Raw genomic sequence first — 24,223 nt, forward strand, 5'->3', positions numbered from 1 at the left:
AACATGATTAAAAAACACACTTAACACATAAAAAACGTAGTTAAAACATAAATTAAAGTCGAAACACACTTAGGGTAAAGAAACAGGCCTCATTTAACCCTATTTAAAGACTGTTGGGCTTAAAAAATGGCCCAAATATGACCTGATTGGGCTGAAGCGTCGCTTCAAACCATCATCGCTTCGCGCTTAAAGCTCGCTTCACAGCGCTTCACGTAATGTAACGCTTCAAACCAAAAAAAGCGATGTTTCCAGCGCTTCATGCTTAAAGCTCGCTTTAAGCGCGCTTTTTTAAACACAGAACCCTATAACTCTTCATGTTCCATCGCAAGAAGGTTAGATTCTCCCTTCTTTTATTTGTTTTTTTTCTATCTATAATCTGTATATGCTTTCGTTCATGAAGATTACTTTATATTCAGGAATCCTAATCGATTATCCTTGAAACCCTAATGTTGATTTAACATGTCTTTGTTCATCGATTCGGGTTTTTTATTAACCCAAATATTATGATCTTATTTTGATTATTATAGGCTTGAAACGCTTCTCATTCCTCTCTCAACTTTCTATGAGATTGGAGTTTCCATGATAAAGTTAACCTTTCCTTTATATCTTACTTTGTAAATCAAAAACCCTGAATATAAGTCGTTGGTGGTGAAGCAGGCCTGATTAGAAATTGAAGGATCGAGACATGCTTCTTGCTTCATCGTAACAAAATCAAATTAACCCTAAATCTACTTCATTAACACATTCCCAGTCTTTCTAATGTTGTCTTCAACATCCGTAAGAATCAATCTCTCTCCTTTTATTCTTAGTCACTGTGTTAATTTTGCGTTTATTTCTTTGTTTAGCCTTGGTGTTTTGGTTGCTGATTATTAATCAGTTTTGAGGCGGAAATCAGGTTCGAAAACCAGCAGTAACAACATTATCTTGGAATTGATCTTTTATTTAGTTTGTAAAACGCTATGGCTCTTTTTTATGTATAATTAATAGGTTGAAATCTCCAATCTAATGGTGTTTTTGTAGGTATAAATACACATTAACTGCGTATATTCTTTAAATTGTTAAGTAATTTTTTTACATTTTAATTCACTCTTAAACCCTAAAGTGAGACTTGGGGGTTTTTCTAAATCTGTAACCTAATCTTTTGAAACAATTTGTTATATGTCGTTCATTGAATCGTTCTTTCTATTTTAGATTGTGACTCCGAGATAAATGTTTTTCGCTTGAAACAATATAGAAAATATGTTCTAGGGTTACAACAGTATTTTTGTGCACTCTCATGAAGGGTATATTCGTCATTTTCTCATATATGATTAAAACTTAAAAGGGTGTCTGGGTTCGTGTTACAGATCCTACATACATGATTCGACCTGTTTGATAATGTTTACTACACTTTTCTGGCTCAAGGTGCTATCTGATGCCTGGCTTCATTGTTGGCCTAATCCATGATAGAGGATGTTATCTACCGTTTTACATAACTTAAAACTACAGTTATTCCATTTGAATCGTCTTCCATTTGGTGAAATAGAAACACGGGTCAAGTCAGTTATTATGGTTATTCTTCTTTTTGGAGATATCCGACTAGAAAAGAATGTGGTTGCAAGCTTGCAGCTATAACAGTGAGGATTCAGGTCAGCAGTGGTGGTTGTGGCTTTGATTAGGGGGTCAACAAGGTAACCTCTCCGGCGGCAGATTTGTAGAGTTTTGTAGTTTTTTGTTCTGTTTTCAAATTGTTATCAGGGTTTGTAGCTTTTTTATTATTATTATTTGTGCTCAGTTGTGACCATCAAACATTAATATTGACATATAACGTGCCTTATCATCTAAATGCAGTTTATTATATAAGAAACACATTAAATAATGTGACGTTTAGACATGGTTTTCTTTTGACAGGCTCTGCTCTTGAAATTTTGTCATTAAGTGAAAATTTAGTTTTGTTTTTGGGAAAAATAATCTTCCTCAGAAGTGTCTGATTTTTTCTCATATATGATTTATTGAAATCCAAAGCTTTTGTAATTTGATTTGTAATAGATCTTCCTATTTATTCTGTTCGACAATGTGTCATCTTGGGGCTGAAGATGGAGAGACTGTCGTTGCTAAAGATATTATGTCTTACCAAATTTGGTTTTATATAATTTAATTTTCAAGTCAGTAGCATGTAAAGGTCTTACTAAACCGTTAAAACTCATCAACCTGCCTAACTGAAGCAATTTTGTTGGTTCGACCAGTTTGAAATATGTACGACTTGGTTTTGGCAGTTTGACGGTTTATTGGTTCAGGATACGATTTGGAAATTGGAACCCACTACACCTAACCAATCGCTTAACCATTTTTATTTATTTTTTTTTCAATTTCGTAGTATGCAGTTATGTATTGAATCATATTCATGAATCGTATTTTATCATTTTAAAAGTGTTGTACAAACTACAATTTTGCGAAAAAGAAAGTTGGATACCAAAAACTAATCTGCCAAACCGCAAGCACCTCATCTAAATGGCATGTTTGGTTTGTTGTTTCATGAAACTGTAGTTGGGGGTTCAATATATATATTTTGTCAAAACTGGCATGTCTCTCTTATTTTGTTTCAACCTTACAGAGAGTATCACATTAATAAATCTGCAGGTTGTCTGACTTCTTCACCGCTTGCGGATAAAGTGATCAGGTTAGTTTTTGATAGGCTTTTCTGTACTTAAATCAATGTATTTTCTTTATGTGATCAGGTTAGTTTTTGATAGGCTTTTATGTACTTAAATCAATGTATTTTCTTTATATTTAGAGGCATAGATGTCAATAGCGAGCGTACCGATCGCCATAGCCCGCTATGTAGCGTATAGGTCTAGGCTCGCTATTAGGATTGTAGCAATAGATAGCGATAATAGGGTTCCTACCTTCTTGCCCAGTGCATTCTCTACAAGTGTTGGAGTAATGTTCTTACATAAATTTATATATGGTTGCAGGATTGTAAAATGTGATAATTCTACCTAGAAATGAATGCAGATGGAATTTCAAGGAGGGTGGTGTTGCAGTTCTTTCACCCCTAGACCCGGAACAGGTTCGTTTTTATGTCTCAAGTTTGTAAAATAGAGAGCAATTTTCTATTTGTTTACTCAAGAAAATGTTATTCGGGTTGTATTTTATCTCAAATGGGTCAAATAAAAGTTGTCTAAAAGAGGAACATTTTTAACGGGTTGAAAGTGTCCAATAAGTGGATCTTAAACTGGTAATCAGGATTGAGGTGGATGTGGTGGCTACAGACGCAACAGTGGCAGTATAAGTGGGTTTGGTTACAAGTCAAATTGGGTTGAATAAATATCCTTAGTTCATCATTTCGTTAGCATAACAACTAAACAAGTATAGATAATGCTTAGTGACAAGCTTAAGGTTAAAAGTTTGGCTTTAAATGAGAGAGCTTGGGCTTTGGCTAAGCATGTCAACAGGGGCAAAGGAAAATTTTGGTTCTTCCCATTTATTCTATGCATTTTTGTCCTTAAGAGAGTTCTTTTTTAAAGGTTCAACTTATTAATACTATTAAGCTAAGAGATGGTAAGATGGGTTAGGTATTAATATTCACAGACTCATCCCCTTTATCTCTCTATATACATAGAGAGATATAGAGTGTAAAGAATGTGGGAATAAGAATTTAGGGACGTGGGAATAGAATGAGCATTGTTTTTTATATATTTGGTAATTTGTTAGATCCAAATTATTTGGGTTCGATTTGATGTATTCTGAAACTCTAATCCTATTATCAATTGAAGATGACGCTAATCTCTTATCTTTAGGGTTTTTAACCATTGATTCTTGAATGGTTGTTTCTTCAGGGAAGATCATATGATTTCTACAAAGGGGAATAAAACAACATATGGTTTGATTATTTTCCGATTCAACCTTTTTATATAGTTTAAATTCCTTTTCAGGTTATTTCTTTCAATCTATTAAAGTTGCAGCAGAGTAGTGGTAGTCGGTTAGGGTTAGAAGGGGTGCCGATGGTCGATTAGGGATGGAAAGTGGGGTGGTTCAACGCTTTTGGTGCTTGGGGTGGCGGTTACATGGAGGTTGTGGTTGGGCCACCAAATTAAGTAGCAAATGGGTTGTAGGTGGGTACGAGTGGCGGCGATTGTTGGTGGTTGAGGAAAAGGGGGAAGATTGGGTTTCTGAAGCTTAGATCGCGACTAATAAGCGGTTTTGAGGTTAGCTAATCTTCTCTTCTTTCTTTTGTCCTTCGACTGTTATTGATACATTGGTTGCAATTAATAGTTACGGGATTTGATGATGATCAAAGAATATGTTATTGAGGGTGTTTTTTTCTGGCGACCTTGGTTAGTTGATATATTAGTTGTAGTGTCCTTAAATTTGTTTCGTTTGGGGTTTTTTTGTGGTGTTATTTATTTATGTATACAACTTCATTTAGATGTTTCATGTTTAACATTATTGTTAAATTGGGCAAATATTGTATCAGTTTGTAAAAAAAAAAGCACATCGCACAAACCCGCTTGCTATGTCTTCCATGTTGGTTCAGTTCTGTTTATACATGAAGGAAAACAGTAAACATACCTGTTATGGCCGATAGTGCAGTGGAGAATCCAGTGAGAGAAGACGACATGGAGTTCGACATCTTTGTCAGGGTGATCTGGTTCCTCCTTAGGGTGCTAACTGATGATGGGGACTTAGAAACCGAAAAGGGTATCGGTTAGGAGAGGAGGTCGACGTGATGATGTTATGGCTAATGGGGTGGTGTAATTGTGTAACTGAGTAACCCTTAAAGCTCCACATAATTCTCCTTATATAAGCACCCAGGAGGAAACCTAATTAGTTAATAAGGGTAATATGGTCCATCAACAATTATCAACTAATTATTGAATAGGTTATTATATATTTTGATCTCTATAATGTAAATGATTATGATGGCTACAGATTAAATATTAATACATAACATATTTAATCTTACATTCTCCCACTTAGCCGAGTAATCATTTACTATGAGTATTAGATAAGCCTGATCAGGAGTTAACACTCATTTTAGCCTTAAACAAGTACTATAGCAGAAAAATACAGCCGTTGAATCATTATGCGACTCAGGACCCCCATTAATCATACTATAGCCTTAATTTAAAACCTAATCATCATGATCAAAATACGCGTAAGCCCTTTGTTTGATTTGTAACTTTTATTTGTCTATATGCCATTATACCGGTTGAACATATTCTAACAGACATACAAAATCAAACTTGAGGAAATTTCATTAATCATAAAACATAAGCTAGTACAATATGCTCAAATAAGGTCTTTACTAAATCCCATATTCCGAACATGTTCTTCGTAAACCTTAGGAGGGAGACCTTTAGTCATCGGATCCGCAAGCATATCCTTAGTACTAATATACTCGATACAAAGATTATTTTCCTCAACTCGTTCACGTACAAATAGATATTTCGTATCGAGATATAAACCAGCTCCAGTCGAACTGTTACTGTTCGAGAAACTAACGGCAGCTGAATTATCACAGTAAAGCTTCAATGGTCTAGAAATGGAATTAACGATTTTGAGTCCAGTGACCAGGTTTCTAAGTAACATTCCATGACAGGTTGCGTTATAAACAGCAATGTACTCTGCCATCATTGTGGAAGTTGTGGTCAACTGTTGTTTATGACTCTTCCAAGAGATAGGGCCGCCTGCTAACATAAAGATATAGCCCGAAGTGGATTTCTTGTCATCTTTGCATTTGGCAAAGTCAGAATCAGAATAGCCCACCACTTCTAAATGATCACTTCTTCTATAAGTCAGTTTATAGTCTTTCGTCCCTTGCAGATATCGAAGTACCTTCTTAGCTGCTTTCCAGTGATCTAAGCCAGGATTAGTCTGATAACGGCCTAGCATTCCAGCAATATAAGCGATATCTGGACGAGTACAGACCTGAGCATACATCAAGCTCCCAACTACTGACGCGTAAGGTATCTGGCTCATTTGCTCCTTCTCAACCTCTGTTGTCGGACACTGGAATGAACCGAAAACATCTCCCTTAACTACTGGAGCGACGGAGGGTTTGCACTGTTGCATGTTATATCGTGTAAGGACACGATCTATGTAAGCCCTTTGGGACAATCCTAAGATCCCTTTGTTTCTATCTCGGTGAATTTCGATGCCAATGACATAAGAAGCATCTCCGAGATCCTTCATGCCGAAGTTATGCGAGAGTAACCGCTTCGACTCATGCAACATGTCTAAACTATTACTTGCCAATAGAATATCATCTACGTAAAGGACAAGTATAGTAAAATTACTCCCACTCATCTTGAGGTAGGTGCATTGATCCACTTGATTCTTCATAAAACCTTGCCTCTTCATGACTTCATCAAACTTGAGGTACCACTGACGTGATGCTTGTTTCAACCCGTAAATGGATTTCTTCAACTTACAGACTAGATGTTCCTGACCTTCAGGTTTAAAGCCTTCAGGTTGTTTCATGTAAACATCTTCGTCCAAATCTCCGTTAAGGAAAGCGGTCTTAACGTCCATCTGATGCAGCTCTAAATCAAAATGAGCTACTAGGGCCATGACGATCCTTAATGAATCTTTACGAGAGACAGGTGAAAACGTCTCTTGATAATCAATTCCCTCTTTCTAAGTGTAGCCATTTGCAACCAATCTCGCTTTGTAGCGTTCAACGTTCCCATTCGGATCCAGTTTTGTTTTGAACACCCATTTGGATCATACGGGTTTGACTCCGTTGGGTAATTCTACCAAATCCCAAATGTCATTTTTCTTCATGGATTCAAGCTCATCAATCATTGCTTTATTCCATTCAGAAGACTGATCACTGCTAATGGCTTCATTGTAAGAGATAGGATCATTGAGCTTTCCGGGATCCATTTCAGTCAGGTAGGTAACATAATCATCCCAATTAGGAGGCCTTCTTTGCCTGGATGACCTCCTGAGTGGATTATCGGGTTCAGCGTTGTCTTGGTTTTGAGCGTTTGATGTGCCTTCGTCATGAGGTTTAATGGGTTCTGATTGTGGAGGTGAATTTGGAGTTGGTGCAGTAGCTTCAGGTGTAATAATTGCATTGGGTACAAGAGGAGTAATCGGAGTAATGGTAAGCGACGAGTCTCTCCCCCCCGCGTCTTGTACTTCTTGCAATTCTTCGTAAGGGTTGGTACTGCTCCCACTGATCTTGAAATCCTCCAGGAACGCGGCACGCTTGGTTTCAACAATACGGGTGACATGGTAAGGACAATAGAAACGATAACCCTTAGAGTTCTCAGGATACCCGATAAAGAAACCGGTAACTGTTTTAGAGTCAAGTTTCCTTAGGAAAGGATTGTAAAGTTTTGCTTCAGCAATGCAGCCCCATACTTTCATATATTTAAGACTCGGTTTCCTTCCTGTCCAAAGTTCATAAGGAGTTTTAGGGACAGACTTAGAAGGAACTCTATTGAGTATATGAACAGCTGCTTTTAGCGCTTCAGTCCAGAGGAATAATGGCAAATTAGTGTTGGCTAACATACTGCGCACCATGTTCATAAGGGTACGGTTTCTTCTTTCAGCGACACCATTCTGCTGAGGTGTACCAGGCATGGTGTATTGGTTCACAATCCCCTGGCCCTTACAAAACTCATAAAATGGACCAGGAGCTTGACCCACATCAGTATGTCGTCCATAATATTCACCGCCTCTATCTGATCTCACAACTTTAATCTGACGATCTAATTGCTTTTCAACTTCAGCCTTATAATCTTTAAAAGTTGTAAGAGATTCAGATTTCTCCTTAATAAGATACAAGTACATGTAACGAGAATAATCATCAATAAAAGTGATAAATGAAGTATGTCCTGTTATGCCAGCGATTTGGTAGGGACCACTAATGTCAGTGTGAATGAGTCCTAATAAATTAGAACTCCTAGTGGCACCTTTCTTATTCGCTAATGTCATTTTACCTTTAAGACATTTGACACATGTTCCAAAATTAGAGAAATCGAGAGGAGGTAAGACTTCATCCTTTACGAGACGATTTAATCGTTCTCTTGAAATGTGGCCTAAACGCTGATGCCACAACATAGATGAAGTATCTAAGTCTCGTTTCTCTTCCATCTTTGTGAGTGATTCATTAATGTTATATGACAACAAAGATTTGGAAAAGTTATCTTCTAGTTCTAATCTATAGAGACCACCATCCAGAACACCAGTACCATAAAGAACAGAATCATAGAGGATAGAGAGTTTGCGATGACCATGGGAAACAATAAAACCGTCCATGTCTAACTTTGGTCCTGATACAAGGTTCCGAGTTACCTCAGGAACATATAAGGTATCATAAAGTTTAATACATAAACCAGTTTTCATAACTAATTGTAATGTTCCAATGGCCTTCACTTCTAATTCTCGATCATCCCCAACCTTAAGCGTTCTTTGGTTTCTTTCCAGCTTCCGGATTGAAAGGAATCCCTGAGTAGAATTGGTAACATGAACCATAGAACCAGAATCAAACCACCAAGAATTAGCAGGAACACTTAAATTATAGTACTCAAGTATCATAAAATAATCGTTACCTTTCTTAGCCAGCCACTCCTTAAAGTCAGGGCATTCCTTCTGCATGTGTCCTGTCTTTTTACAGAACTTGCAGCGGATACTGCCTAAGGAGTTCTTAGAGCTGGAAGGTGCACTTGTATTAGAGTTAGGATTAGGCCTTTGGACTTTTGAAGCATCCTTCCTCTGATAATTGTTCTTCCTTTTCTTAGAGTTGGAGGTGGTGAAGTTGGCAACATCAGTAGTGCGATCCATCCTCATGCGCTCTTCCTCCTGTACGCACATGGCGACCAGCTCACTCATCGTCCATTTTTCCTTCTGAGTGTTGTAGTTGATCTTAAATGCTTCAAAGGACGAAGGAAGCGAAGTGATGATAAAATGAACGAGGAAACCATCACTGATTTCCATTTCCAGCCCCTTCAGCTTATTGGCCATGTCATTCATTATCAGGATGTGTTCGCGAATGCCGCTCCTCCCATCATACTTAGTTGTCACCAGCTTGAGAATAAGGGTACTAGCGTGTGCTTTAGACGTCCCCTTGAACTGCGCCTCCACAGAAGCCAAGTAGGTTTTAGCATCTTCAGAATCAGGAATAGCTCCCCTGATAGCATTGCTTATGGACTGCTTCATAAACATGAGACACATGCGGTTACACCTAGTCCACTTTTCATGAAGTATCTGCTCAGCAGCAGTACTCTGAGTGGTAAGGTCCGCTGGCTTATTCTCCCTTAGAGCATAATCGAAATCCAGCAGCCCAAGCGTAAGCATGAGAGCATCCTTCCATGAAGCAAAGTTATCACCAGTCAAAGATGGAATCCCTTGATTGGGCGCTGATAGTGGAATAAGATGAGCAAGTTATGATACTAAGGAAGAAGTCCTAATGTGATCTATGGGCACGTTAAACTAAGGCAGGCAAAATAATGACCATTTTACATAATGAAGCTGTGATAATGTCTATTACTAACATCAAAATAATAGACTTAGTTAAAATTCTACTTTAATGAAGACAAAACAGCTTTGGCCAGAAATGTAATCATTTAAGCATATGTGCAAAGTGGTTGTAACAAATCAGCTTTGGCCAGAAATTGAAACAATCACTTTAGTTATGCACTTGTTAAGTATGCCATCTATGAAAGAATTAAATCAGCTTTGGCCAGATATTAAAACTTCCATGCTTATGATGCACACTTAACATAGCTTTCGTAATACTTGAATGATAAATAGATGTATCAAGTCAGCTTTGGCCAGAAATGATACATCAGAAGCTCATGCAAGTTAAGCTATTTTGGTTTTGTAAAACATTATCTGATTCTGATTATTTAACTAAATATTTACAAAAATAATTTTCTTTAGTTCACATTTAAACAGCCTAAAATAATGAGGTTTCGAGTCGCAACCACGGTCTCGAGTTATGACGTTATGGTCTCGAGTCGCAACCACGGTCTCGAGTTATGACGTTATGGTCTCGAGTCGAGACCTTTGTCTCGAGTCATCACGTTACGGTCTCGAGTCGAGACCTTTGTCTCGAGTCATCACGTTATGGTCTCGAGTTGTAGACCTTTTGCTCCCTTATGATTTCGAGTCGAGACCTTATGGTCTCGAGTCGAGACCTTATGGTCTCGAGTCGAGACCTTATGGTCTCGAGTCGAGACTGATGGTCTCTAGTCGCAATCTGATGATCTCGAAACTTCCTGTTACAGCTGTTTATTGTGATAACATAACTGAAAATTCGAAATCTAAGGAATTATGAGATATTATTTCCTGTTTTAAAATGATCTAATTTTATCAACATGTTTCGAAAAATATGGTAACTGTTTATCTAATAACAGTTTCGTATAAAATTAAAAGATAAATTTAGATCAAACATGAAAAAAAACACCCATTAATCCTAAATCATTCCAAAACATAATAGAATTTTCGAATTTTCTCATGAACATGATGAACCCTAATCATAAAAAAAATAAAATTCTGGAACCCGAAACCTGAAACTTTTAAGACTTCTAAACAGATTTCGGTTAAAAAACATAAACCCAGTTAATTTCGAATGAACATATGATTAATCTTTTTCCGAAAACAATGATCTCGAGTCCATCTTCATGACCCGAAAACGGCTGTGATAGTTTTAAAGGTACAAAAATCCGTTTTCCAAGTTTCAATCCCAGAATTATGGATACGAAAACAGAACTGACTAATTAACATATGCTCTGATACCACATGTTGGTTCAGTTCTGTTTATACATGAAGGAAAACAGTAAACATACCTGTTATGGCCGATAGTGCAGTGGAGAATCCAGTGAGAGAAGACGACATGGAGTTCGACATCTTTGTCAGGGTGATCTGGTTCCTCCTTAGGGTGCTAACTGATGATGGGGACTTAGAAACCGAAAAGGGTATCGGTTAGGAGAGGAGGTCGACGTGATGATGTTATGGCTAATGGGGTGGTGTAATTGTGTAACTGAGTAACCCTTAAACCTCCACATAATTCTCCTTATATAAGCACCCAGGAGGAAACCTAATTAGTTAATAAGGGTAATATGGTCCATCAAAATTACCAACTAATTATTTAATAGGTTATTATATATTTTGATCTCTATAATGTAAATGATTATGATGGCTACAGATTAAATATTAATACATAACATATTTAATCTTACATTCCAGCTCCTCATGAACTCCCACCCCGTGAAGTGCATGAATATCCTCCATATACTGTCTTTTTACTTTATACTACAGATATATTGATATTAATACTGATATGAATATAAGATAATGTTGTCCTAGAAGATTGGTTTTTCAGGCTTTGTTTCTCTATGACACTGTTGTAAAAACACATTAAATTTTGTTTTTGTTATGCTTATTTTGCATTAGTTGCCTTGACATGATTCACTTATCAGCGACATTATTTGATAATAAATCACATTGAAGCAATTCGTGCTAAGCATGACGACTTTACTATCCGTTTTGCTTCTGCTATGAATCAGGTGTTTATTTCTTTGGATTACTTTTTGTATATGCATGTGAACGTCTTATTACATATTTTATGTTTCTTGACATGATAATCTATTTATTAAAGTGTTAAAATATGTATATGAGTGTGTTAGTTATTATTTTCTTTGCCATTTTTTTCTTTTTGCAGTTAGCGCTATTGAAGACGATTGAAAATGCAGATATTGAGTGGTTAAAGGGTGTATGTATGATATGGTTGTTGAAGGTTTTCAGCTTTTAAGCCAATGGAGTTATCGCATTTGTGAGCAATGTGCATGGAAATTCTCACGCCCCTTCAAGGACTTTGTCGAGTCAGCTGAAATGACATCAGTTTCTGATTATGAAAAGGTTTTTATTTCATTTCTTGCCATATAAAAATCTAAAAGAAATTATAAATGGAAAATGATAGGCCCCAAGGAATAGTGTTTCATTTTTTGGATCCTAAATTCAACAATTTTCAATTTAGCCAGTGCACTTTGATATCTCAACTCTTTCTTTTTTCTTTTATACTTTTATAATGGATTTAGATTTTAGACGTTGCAAAAATTTCTTTCTGTATAACTAATCTTAGATGGGGTTTTGATTCACATTTGAAACTAATTCACAGTAATAATTTTTTGATATTCGGTTAAGGCTGATTTTTGATTAAATGAATTATAGGGGTCAAATACTCAACACTGTATCAAATCTCATCATCTAAGAACAAAGTGAAATTACATAATTACCCATTCATTTAGTCTAATATGAATCATCTTATTCTAATTCGCCAACCATCTCTACTTTTCATCACTAAACGCCATTTATGATACTTTTAATTCTCACTATCTTAAACAATCCAAATTTGTTGGCTATCTGAAATTCTGAATATTTGAGATATGCGGTAAAATATCGGAAATCGGTCAAGGATCGATATTTGAGATATCGGTTATCGCGGTGGGATATCGGTAATTAATATCATGCTAAATTTACATATATAGCAATTTAACACTAACAATTGTAACAAGTAAGACCTGACTAAGACTTAAAACACTAACATTTAACAGTAACAACTAACAATTAAGACTTAAAACAGCAATAGCAGCAATAAGAAGAAAAATGAACGGCAGAAATAAGAAAAATGGTACTGATATCGGGAAAATCGGTGATTTATCGATCAAATGTCGGTCCTATATCGGTCAAAGATCGGACAATATCGTTGATATTATCAGTACCGATATTTTGACCAATATTTTGTACCGCTATCTCGGCAGGGGACCAATAACCGATATATCACTGGTATCTCGGCTGATATATCGGGATATTAACTACATAGGTTGATACTTTGAAGAACTATTTATCTAATAATGACCGTGTTGGGTATAGAGTCAAAACTGTTAATGTTATGGTACATGTAGTCACATGTTGGGTAAACGCCAAACGGGTCAGGTTGGTGGGTCCAACTCGACCCTAATCCAAAAATTTTAGACGAACCCAAACCCGAACCCGAAAATCGTATCATACATATGAACCCGAACACGACCTGTTCAACCCCATTTTTTCGCAAATTAGTATATTAAAATTAAAATTTTACTACCAAAGACACAAATATATAATATAATCCTATTTTAGTTATAAAATCTTATGTTAATTTCTCATTTTAAGTTATAATTATAACATAAAATACTCACCCAATTTAATTTATAACGTAAAACATATTGTGAAATAATAAAATATAATACACATGGATTAAATGGGTCAACCCGATTGGGTTGACACAAACCCGACCCGTTTAGAGATTTTCAACGAATTGTGATCGTTGCATATTCACGTATTTCAATTTGTCATCGTAATCTAATCTATTTGGTTGTCTTTTAGTGTATATAAAATCATAATATTTAATATCAGCAGTATTAATAGCAGTATTAATGAAGAAATTTTCTTTTACCAACCCACGAAATTCGCGGATTCTTAGACTAGTGAAGTTATATTTAAATACAAGTTTGTTGCATCGCAATTTTCAACATGACATACACATGTATGTATGTGTATACAATTTAATATTTACAGTCTCGTTTTATGATAACACATACTTACTACAAGAGTCTAATACTATAACAATGAGGGCTATAGTGACTACGATTTTCATCGGCATAGCATCACCTATCCGACAATATGTCGTCGGGAAAGGTCTTTTCAAGTTTTAGTGTATTTTAAACCTATGTAGACAACAAGTCATCGGCATAGTGCTAAGCGGAATTCTTAAAAGTTAAGTGCCAATTGTGAAACTTTATACCTACAACGTTTTGCTGTTATACACATAGGAGCTGTTTGTTTACCTCTTAATGGTTCAGACATTTTACTGGTTCAGCATTTAATGGTTCAGACTGTTTGTTTCGCGAGCAAATGTCTGAATGGTTTAGACATTTGCCTCTGAATGGTTAAAATTTATACAGAGTCTGAATGGTTAAGACCTCTAATCTGAATTGGTCAGACATTTACCTCTGAACGGTTAAGCATTATACAGGCTCTTAATGGTTCAGACTTCTTACTGGTTCAGCACTAGTTTAGCACTTAACCATTCAGATATTGCCAAACAGCCCCATACATTTTCTTCCTTAATTTCCTTTATCCAGACTAAATATATAAAAAAAAAAAAAACAAAAAGTTAAACTAAACCGATTACACGTTATCAATATAGGTTAACGAATTAATGTCATACTCCAAAGAAGCAATCGTTTGTGTTTCCATCACATTGTCGACGAATGTAAAAGAATACAATCATTTTCACTTTGTGAAAAGGCCAGAAAATCATTATAATAATTTACTAGTTTATATACCCGCGTACTACACGGATTTGAAGATAAAAATAATGCAATTTTATAATGTATAATCCAATTTACATAAATGAATTATTCTTATTAAATCAAACAATGTAAAATCAAGATACACATTACATTTATAAATTTTCTAAACACTTCTTTCTACACGACATTCATAGTTTTGTTTGTAATTTAACTATCCTCAACAAGTATCAATACCTTAAGGTCATCTCTACTTTTTACTCTGGACAATGCCACATATTATTGGTCATGCGTAAAAACTGTTTTTTAGAAACCAATCAACCTTACATAGCAACTGTTCCTTAAAGAATTATTAAACTTTTAAATTAATAAATATAAAATAGCTAAAGATATAATTATTATTATGCACTATAATATTTATGCATATGAAATATAAATATATATTATTAGTGAATTGAATGAGAAAATGTCATGTGGTATTAATATGACTCTTTTATTAGAATTAGAATTCATATTAAATTTAAAAAGCTTAAAGATCGAATTAACTTGTATTTTAAAAGCTCAATTACATTAGGAATTGCCAGGTGACATTTTATGGAATGTTTGTCGAAGCCGCTTGGTGCCCCGCCCTCCCTTATACATACATACATACATACATACATACATACATACATACATACATACATACATACATACATACATACATACATACATACATACATACATACATACATACATACATACATACATACATATATATACATATATATATATATATGTATATATATATATATATATATTCTTAGTTAATATTAATTAATTGGGTAAATTAATTCAGTATTATATATATTCTTATAAAATGTAAAAATTATTATTATTTTGATAGTTTTATCTATCCTTAGTGATTACTATACTTTATATCATTATAAATTATTATTTTTGTTTTTCTAATTATTATTTTTTAATTAAAAAAATTCTATTATCCTTAAATAAATATTAAACTTTTAAATTACTAAATATTAAATAGCTAAACAAACCTTATGACACATGCAAAGTAATTATTGTTATTATTATGCATTAAAATATTTATGCATATGAAATATAAATATCTATTATTAGTGAATTGAATGAGAAAATACCATGTGTCTTTAATGGGATTTTTGAATAAGAAAATGACATATGATATTAATATGACTCTTTTATTAGAATTAGATACTGAACAACTGAGATGAAGTTAAAGACTAGAAATCCTAAGGTTTTTTTTTAATATTCATTTATAGCAATTATAATAAACTAATATGAACGTTTATCCTTATACAAGAATTGGATTTCATCTCACAGTTTATGAAATGAAAACTATGGTGTTTTGAAAATTCTGATATTTTTTCTGACACCCAGTCCTGATGAAAATTTAATGATTTTAATAAACACCAGTACCACTTGTATCTGCTCACGGCTCCCGCCCAGGGTAGGGTCGAGGGTTATTACATATGAGGTCTTGCTTTAGCATAAAAGATAGATTATATTGAACCAATGAGGGTGGTGGTCTATTGACAAATCAAAACCTGTAAACCTGAGTTTGAAAAAGGGAGATCTTGGATTCAAGTCTCCCAGACAAAAAGATGGTCAAAGCGGCATTGCCTTATTCATAATCTCAAAGTATTATTATAATGTAGAAAAATATAACATTGTGAATCTGACAATCAAAATAACCTAAACCAAACGAATTCTTAAAAATCACGATACATATAATAATAATACGATTAAAATTTACACTAAATCTTACACAACCTTTTTTATAACAAAAATAAATAAATAAACTCTTATTTATTAAGGGAAAGTTTCATTTGAGAAAAAATTTAATGTGAAAAGAAAAAAAAGAAATGGCATAATGATAAAACATTAAATAGTTTATAACTACTCTCATTAATTATGTTATCTCTCATTAATAAGGCAAAAAACATTTTATCTTACACATTTCAAAATTTATCCTACATATAACTTACACTTACCGAAATTTACCCTACGCATATCTAAATTTATCATACACATTTAAAAATTTATCCTACACATACTAAAATTTATCCTACACATGTTAAATTTGTCCTTCACCATAAATTGTTTTATCTTGAAAGAGTATATTTAAAAGTGAGTTACAAATTTAATAAGTTAGCTAATTAGTTACAATTATAAATTTACCTCCATGCCCTTATTAAAAACATTAAACATACATATTAAATGAAGTAAAATTGAGCATTTCTATTGGTTTAAAACTTATTCTTTTTATTCTTACAATTTTTTTCTTCTCATTTGAACCCTTCACTATTTATATTTAGGGGAATGTTCATTTGTGAAGAAATTTAATGTGAGAAGAAAAAGAAGAAAGGGCATAATGGTAAAACATTAAATAGTTTATAACTCCTCCCATTATTTATGTTATCTCTCATTAATAAGGCAAAAAACATTTTATCTTACACATTTCAAAATTTATCCTACATATAACTTACACTTACAGAAATTTACCCTATGCATATCTAAATTTATCATACATATTTAAAAATTTATCCTACACATACTAAAATTTATCCTACACATGTCAAAATTTGTCCTTCACCATAAATTATTTTATCTTGAAAGAGTATATTTAAAAGTGAGTTACAAATTTAATTAGTTAGCTAATTAATTACAATTATAAATTTACCTCCATGCTCTTATTAAAAACATTAAACTCACATATTAAATGAAGTAAAATGGAGCCTTTCTATTGGTTTAAACTTATTCTTTTTATTCTTACAATTTTTTTCTTCTCATTTGAACCCTTCACTATTTATTAAATATAACATTTATTAATAGAGTTAATTATTGAAAGTAAGCCTTTGAGTACTAACTTATTTTTTTTAACAGGTTCAGATTCTATTGTATCGATTTTGTAACACTTTTGAGTATTAAGGCTAACCTCTGTTAGTTTTTCTTTTAAATCAACATAAAATGACTAAAATATCCTTATATAATTTTATGTTAGTACTCAAAGATGTTACTTTCAATAAATCACAAGGACTATCTATGTAATTAACTCAAAAAATATTAAAACTCATTGTATTTGTAAAAAAACGTATTATAAAATATGCTACATAAAATATTTAATAATTAAATTCCTAAAACTAATATATATTACCAAATGTCTACAGAAATTACGTTGTGAAAAAATGAACTGCACTTCTAATATAATTTAATTGTATTTATGTTTAGATAAGTTATCGACCCGTGTCTTACACGAGCTTAATGATTGTTCAACACAAATAAATAAGATTAGAAAGAAAGTTATTTTTTTTGTGTTAATATTATACTATACTAGGTTATAGACTCGGGTATTAAACGAGTTTAATGACAATTTGACATAAATAAATAAGATCAGAAACAATTATTTTTTTGGATTCCATTGGTATTTTGGAAAAATTAATAATCAGTAATTGATATTAAAAAATATTGACGTTTTATTTCTTGATTAAACGTTTGTGTAATAAATGTTAATTATTATCGAATAACTTTAATCGTATATACTTACTTTTTATTTAATGTCAGATGTGTAAAAAACGTTTTTTACAAAAAAAGTTACAAATAAATAGTAACTAATATTTGAAAAACGTTTACTTTTTATAGAATGGTTAACTTAGTTTGTGTATCATATGTTAAACATTATTAATTTACTCATTAAAAAGTAACTTTTATATTTAATGGCAAATTTATGTTAAACATATTCTTTTTACATAAAAAGATTACAAATATAGTTTATAAATAATATAAAATTAACCAATTTGTAACATAAGCTAAACGTAACAATATTTTAAAAAATATAAATCTAATTTGCACAGAATAATTACAAAATTGGAAAACCCTTTTTACAAAGAAGTTACAAAAGTAGTTGAAGTAGGGTCATTTTTTGACAACATAATTCTAACAGACATTTGATAATATATATTAATTTTAGGAATATAATTATTAATTTTATTTAGCATGTTTTATAATATGTTTTTTAACAAATATAATGAGTTTTTATATTTTTAAAATTAATTACACTGATAGTCTTTGTGGTTTATTGAAAGTAACATTTTTTGGTACTAACAGAAAGTTATATAAGGGTATTTTAATCATTGTATGCTTATTTAACAGAAAACTAACAGAAGTTAGCCTTAATATTTAAAATGTTACAAAATCAAAATCATAGAATCTGAACTTGTAAAAAAAATATGTTAGTACTCAAAGACGTTACTTTCAAGAAACACAAGGACTATCTATGTAGTTAAATCTTATTAATATGGAAAGCTAAAAATCGGGTGAGGATTTAAATTAAATTTGGGTTGATTAGGATATATCATAGAAGCCCAAAGTTGAAAGTGCAACAAGGTTTTATGAAAATTAAAATAGCTTTTATAAAATAGTATTACACTATAAATATAAATACTAGACATAATAACGCTACATTATTATTTGTCATTTATTACACTATATTATTAAGCAAACTTTTATTTAAATACATTATTAGATGCTAAAAGGTAGATGCCACTTAGGTTATAGCTTAGTAGTCAAAATAAATTATCTCTTGTGAGGAGATCAAGATTTAATTATTGATAGGTGTAAGTATTTGAGGGGAAAAATTAGTCATTTAAAAAAAATTGCTAAAAGGTAGATGGTGAGGTGGTGGAAATTGTCAAATCGACGGCGTTTTGTGGATTCGTCATAGGTCTAGTTTGAAAGGTATTGATTGGAATGTTTGGTGTAAATATCCTATGGACGTGATGTAATGTCGTTTTTTGCTCGGGGGTTAGGGCTGTAAACGAACCGAACGAACACGAACAAGACCTTGTTCGTGTTCGTTCGTTAAAGAAATAAATGTGTTCACGAACGGTTCATGAATACTTACCGAACGAGATTTTATGTTCGTGTTCGTTCATTAATGAAATGAACGTGTTCGCGAACGGTTCATGAATACAAACGAACACAAATAGATTTGGCGAACGCGACGAATGATAAAAAAAGATGGCCAGAGAGTAACACTCGAACTTGAATCCCTTATTATGGAACGGAGCTCGATCGTATTCACCGATGTAAATAATGAGAAATGAATAGGAAATGATGCATAAACAAGGTGAAAGTGGGTTTCCTAGTTTAATTGTTAGGGTAATAAAATATATAAAAGTTTAATAATATAAAAAGTACAAATAAAATATAAGAAAGTACATAGATCTTCAATTAAAACACAAACATATGAACATAAACGAACGCAAATTAACGAATGTTCACGAACACCTTACCGAACGTTCACGAACACAATCGAACGAACGGGACCTATGTTTATGTTCGTTCATTTAACTAATGGAACGAAATATCTTGTTCAACGAACGAACATAAACAAACTTCCCGCCGAACGGTTCACGAACTGTTCATTGCACGTTCAGTTCGTTTACAGCCCTACCGGGAGTCCTTGCTTTGAGGACCGCTTGTGGCTTTGTGCGTGAATGAAGTTTTCCTTAAAAAAAAGGTAGATGGACAAAATTGTAAATGACTGCACTTGCAGTAAATGCAACTAGATTGTTCTTAATTATTTTAATATTGAATTGAAACTACATTCTTGTCTTAAATAAATATATTAATAGTAGTATAAATTGTTGTTGTTATTGTTATTATTATTATTATTATTATTATTATTATTATTATTATTATTATTATTATTATTATTATTATTATTATTATTATTATTATTTATAATAATAATAATTTAGTTGTTAATTTAACTTAACCTGTCATGTATGGATAGTAGCATATGCATTTGTTTTGGACATTATTATATGGACTTATTGCATAATGATAGATTGGTTCAGCAATCGACTTTTAGTTTTTATTGTACATGGTTAGAATATAGGTTATATGTTGAAATATTTATAATAATAATAATTTAGTTGTTATTTAACTTAACCTGTCATGTATGGATAGTAGCATATGAATTTGTTTTGGACATTATTATATGGACTTATTGCATAATGATAGATTCGGGGGGTCAGCGCCCCCGGGCCCCTGTTAACTGCGCCACTAGGGTTAGGTAAAATATATTTGCACCACTAGATTGATAAAGAAAATATATGCAATCTTTGCCATTAATATATATATATATATATATATATATATATATATATATATATATATGGAGAGAATCATGAGAAAACTACATATAAATGAAAAAACTAACTAAAAAAGCCTAAAAAAATACCATTTTTTTACAATTTTTTAAATAAAAAAATCGCTATTTTTTATATATAAAAAAATTTTCAAAAAAAAAAAAAACTTGTACTGCACATGTGCATTATATGTATACAACACATGTACATTACATGCTTAAAATTAGGTTTTTTGGAGGTTTAGGATTAGGTTTTTGGAGGGTGGGGGTGGGGGGTTTAGGTTTTTTTTTTTTTTTTTTTTTTTTTTTGGGGGGGGGGGGGTTAGGCTTTTGGTGCGAGGGTGAAATTTAGGTTTTTGGGGGTTGGGGTGGAGAGTGGGGGTTTAGGTTTTTGGAGGTGTCGGTGGGGGTGAGTTAAGTGGTTTAGGCTTTCCGTATTAGTGCACATGTACAGTACATTTTTTTTTGAAAATTTTTTCATACATAAAAAATAGCGATTTTTTTAGAAAAAATTGTAAAAAAAAATTGTATGTTTTTTAGGCTTTTTTTAGTTAATTTTTTGGTTTTCTCATTTAAACTAGTTTTCTTATGATCCATCCCTTGTAAGAACCGCGAGAACCAATTCCTAACCACTAGATCAACAAGATTGATGGATAAGATTAAAAATAACTAAAATTAATATTAAATACATTTTGTCTTGTTATGTCTTTAATATTTTAATCCAAAAGGGTAGTTTAGTAATTACTCTTTTTTGTCTTTTTGTCTTTATTATTTTTTATTATTTTTTTGTTAATTATATTACTCTTTATTTTTTTAAAAAGAATTTTTTTATTAAATGCATTTTTAAATTCAAATTTTGTTAACAAAGACAATTTTTTTTGCGCGTCGGTTTTTGCACGCCGTTTTTACGCCTCGGCTTTTTCACGCATCGTTTTTTTACGGGTCGTTTTTGCATGCCGTTTTTTACGCTCGGCTTTTTCAAGCGTCGTTTTTTTAACGCGCCGTTTTTTACGTCCAGTTTTAACGCGGCCTTTGTTACGTCCCGTTTTTTTTCGCGGCGTTTGTATGCGCCGCATTCACGCCCCTTGTTTAGGCGCCGTTTTATTACACAGTTTTTTACCTTTTACAACTTACGTAGAAAAAGTTTTGCGTTTTTACGTTTTACGTTAAACTTTTTAAACTTTTTATGTTTTACGTTATACTTTTTACTTTTTACGTAAAACTTTTTACGTTTTACGTTAAAATTTTTACGTTTTACGTTAAACTTTTTAAACTTTTTACGTTTTACGTTAAAATTTTTACGTTTTACGTTTTTACGCTTTATGTTTGTTACAACCCGTACGTTCGTGCGTTGTTACTACTCGTTATACTCGTTACGCCTAGCACCAGAGATTCGGATCATAATGCACCTATATCGCATATATCGCTATATCGCAGTATTTTCGCATATTACGCATACTTTATCGCTATCACTTCACATTGCACTTGCTGATAACCACAAAGATGTCAAGTGAGGACCAATTCTACCCTCCTTGATAGTCGTGAAGTGTCGCAGTGCAACTCGATACTCAAGAAAAAGCACATCGCATCACAAACATTAACGTTCACGATGACGTTGAGTGAGGACCTATTCTACCCTCCTCGATGACCGTGAAGCGTCACAAAGTAACGCATATTCGAAACAAAACCCGGTTATGGTATCACAAATTTGAAATATGGATATGTATATACGACCCAACGTGGCTAAATTATAATAAATACATGAAAATGTGGATGAGAATGTGTAACCAAACTATCGCAACGCTTAACAATCGAAACGAAACGCCAAAACTCAGCTCGCTGGAGGCGTTTGACCGAATGGTACTCGATCGAATGGCCATTCGATCGGACAGCCATCCGAACGGACAGCCATCCGATCCGACATCCAACCGATCGGACACCCATCCGATCCGATGCACTACACCACCTCCTCTCCTCTCTTGCCTATAAATAGCCCTTATCACATCACTATTTAAGTGATGTGACAGCTCCCACTCGACCAGCACGCTTCTGGGATATTTTCCCTCGATTTCTCGTGATTCTTATATGTTTTCAACCTAAATCTTGTACTTTCTCGATCTACACGCACCCCTTCATCTTTCTCGCCATCAAATCTCACTTTTTCACCGTTAAATCCTCGGATTTGAGCCGTTTCAAGGTGATGTCATCATGGAGTTCTTAGGAACAATGAAGTGTGACCTCATCTCATCAAGAACAGTCCAGATCTAATAGATTCCACAGTGTATAAACACTAACCTCACCTAAATCTAAGTCAAATCTAAGTTTTCTAAGCTTCTCTTCAAACTTTCTTAACTTTTTACTCAAACCCGGTAGAAACAGAGCTCGTACAGACCTTCTACTCTTTCTCTAGTGAAGTGTCGGTTTGAGAACTGGTTCCTATCAACGAGATGACCGACTTAGCGTGTTGAACACGAACAACCATCAAGAACAGTTAACTGATTGGACGGGGTGATTCCCATCCGATCCGATGACTTGGACTTGGTGGAGTTCCATTGTTTAGCTCGTAGTCATACCGTCTTGATCAAATTGCAGAAACTTAACGAAATAGCCAAGATGTAAAACGATAAGATTGCGGGACGGGTTACCGTCCGATCGGATTGCCGTCTGATCGGACTACCACCCGATCGACCTGCAATCCGGTCGGGCTGCACTTGGGGTCAAGACATAAACAAATTTTCAACATTCAAGGATCTGAACAACACGGATTGCCGTCCGATCGGATTGCCGTCCGATCGAACGACCATCCGATCGGCTGACTTTTGGATCCTCAACACTTAAATGATTTTACAAATCCTCATCACACATCGGTTCCAACGGATTGTCACCCGATCGGATTTCCACCCGATCGAGCGACCAGTCTACTGTGAATCCAACCAAGTTGCTGCTTGCTGAGCACCGACTGTGAGTATACTTGAACCCTTTTTGCTTTTGCACTTTTGGGTGTAACATACGTTGCTATCAAATCAAATCACACCAAATGCTTAAACTATTTATCACTTGCGAATGACCAATGTGCATAGTTATACGTAATGCTAGTTACATATATGCTAGGACTTATACTCGCGACGTCCCACCATGACTAGTATAGTACTATTGCGCCCGACGGGGTCTAGTTTAGCAATTGCGATCGGAGCTCGAAGACTTAGCTGGTAGTATCAGTTTTGTGAGTATATATGTCGTGTATTACGTTTATGTATGTGGAAATTCGCAGCTTTTATATATTACACTATTACATATCAAACCTGTATACTCGCCAATACTTTGTATTGACATTATTTTAACGTTCGTTGCAGGTTTAGTCGCAGTCTACATCAATTCAAGCTAGGAGGTCTAGAAACTCAACTAAAATCTAGGTTGTTGGATTTGTATTGTTCGAGAGGACAAGAAATTTGTGATAACTTATGTGATTGTACTGATTGTTAGTATGGGATAACAAATGTTATAAATACTGCCGCAATATAATTGTTATGGATTCTCTTGAGCAATCTAATTCGCCTAGTGTCGCGCCCCGATGATTCTGCCATCGGTTGGGGTGTGACAGATTGGTATCAGAGCCATAACTATAGGGAATTAGGTAAAATCTTGTGACTCGACCTAGTCCGGGTCGACGTCTTAGAAATTGACCTAGTCTATTTTCTAAGTACCAACAGGCCGACTCGTACGAACCCAGTAGGGTTTGTATGGGCCTACTTGATACTCTCATTTG

The 24,223-nt window shown here is 33.7% G+C and overlaps 1 long non-coding RNA gene across 2 annotated transcripts; it reads left to right on the forward strand.

The window, feature by feature from the left end:
- Positions 1-2,574: 2,574 nt before the first annotated feature.
- LOC110874222 lies at positions 2,575-23,996 on the forward strand. Of its 2 annotated transcripts, XR_002555750.2 has the most exons (5): positions 2,575-2,659; positions 2,955-3,049; positions 3,915-4,187; positions 11,657-11,853; positions 23,811-23,996. It is a non-coding gene; the product is annotated as an uncharacterized LOC110874222 (long non-coding RNA). The 2 variants fall into 2 exon arrangements; XR_002555749.1 differs by lacking the exon at positions 23,811-23,996 and having other exon boundaries at positions 11,657-11,993.
- The last annotated feature ends 227 nt before the right edge of the window (positions 23,997-24,223 follow it).

The sequence above is a fragment of the Helianthus annuus genome, chromosome 9 (assembly GCF_002127325.2).
Source record: "Helianthus annuus cultivar XRQ/B chromosome 9, HanXRQr2.0-SUNRISE, whole genome shotgun sequence".
Classification (NCBI taxonomy): domain Eukaryota; kingdom Viridiplantae; phylum Streptophyta; class Magnoliopsida; order Asterales; family Asteraceae; genus Helianthus; species Helianthus annuus.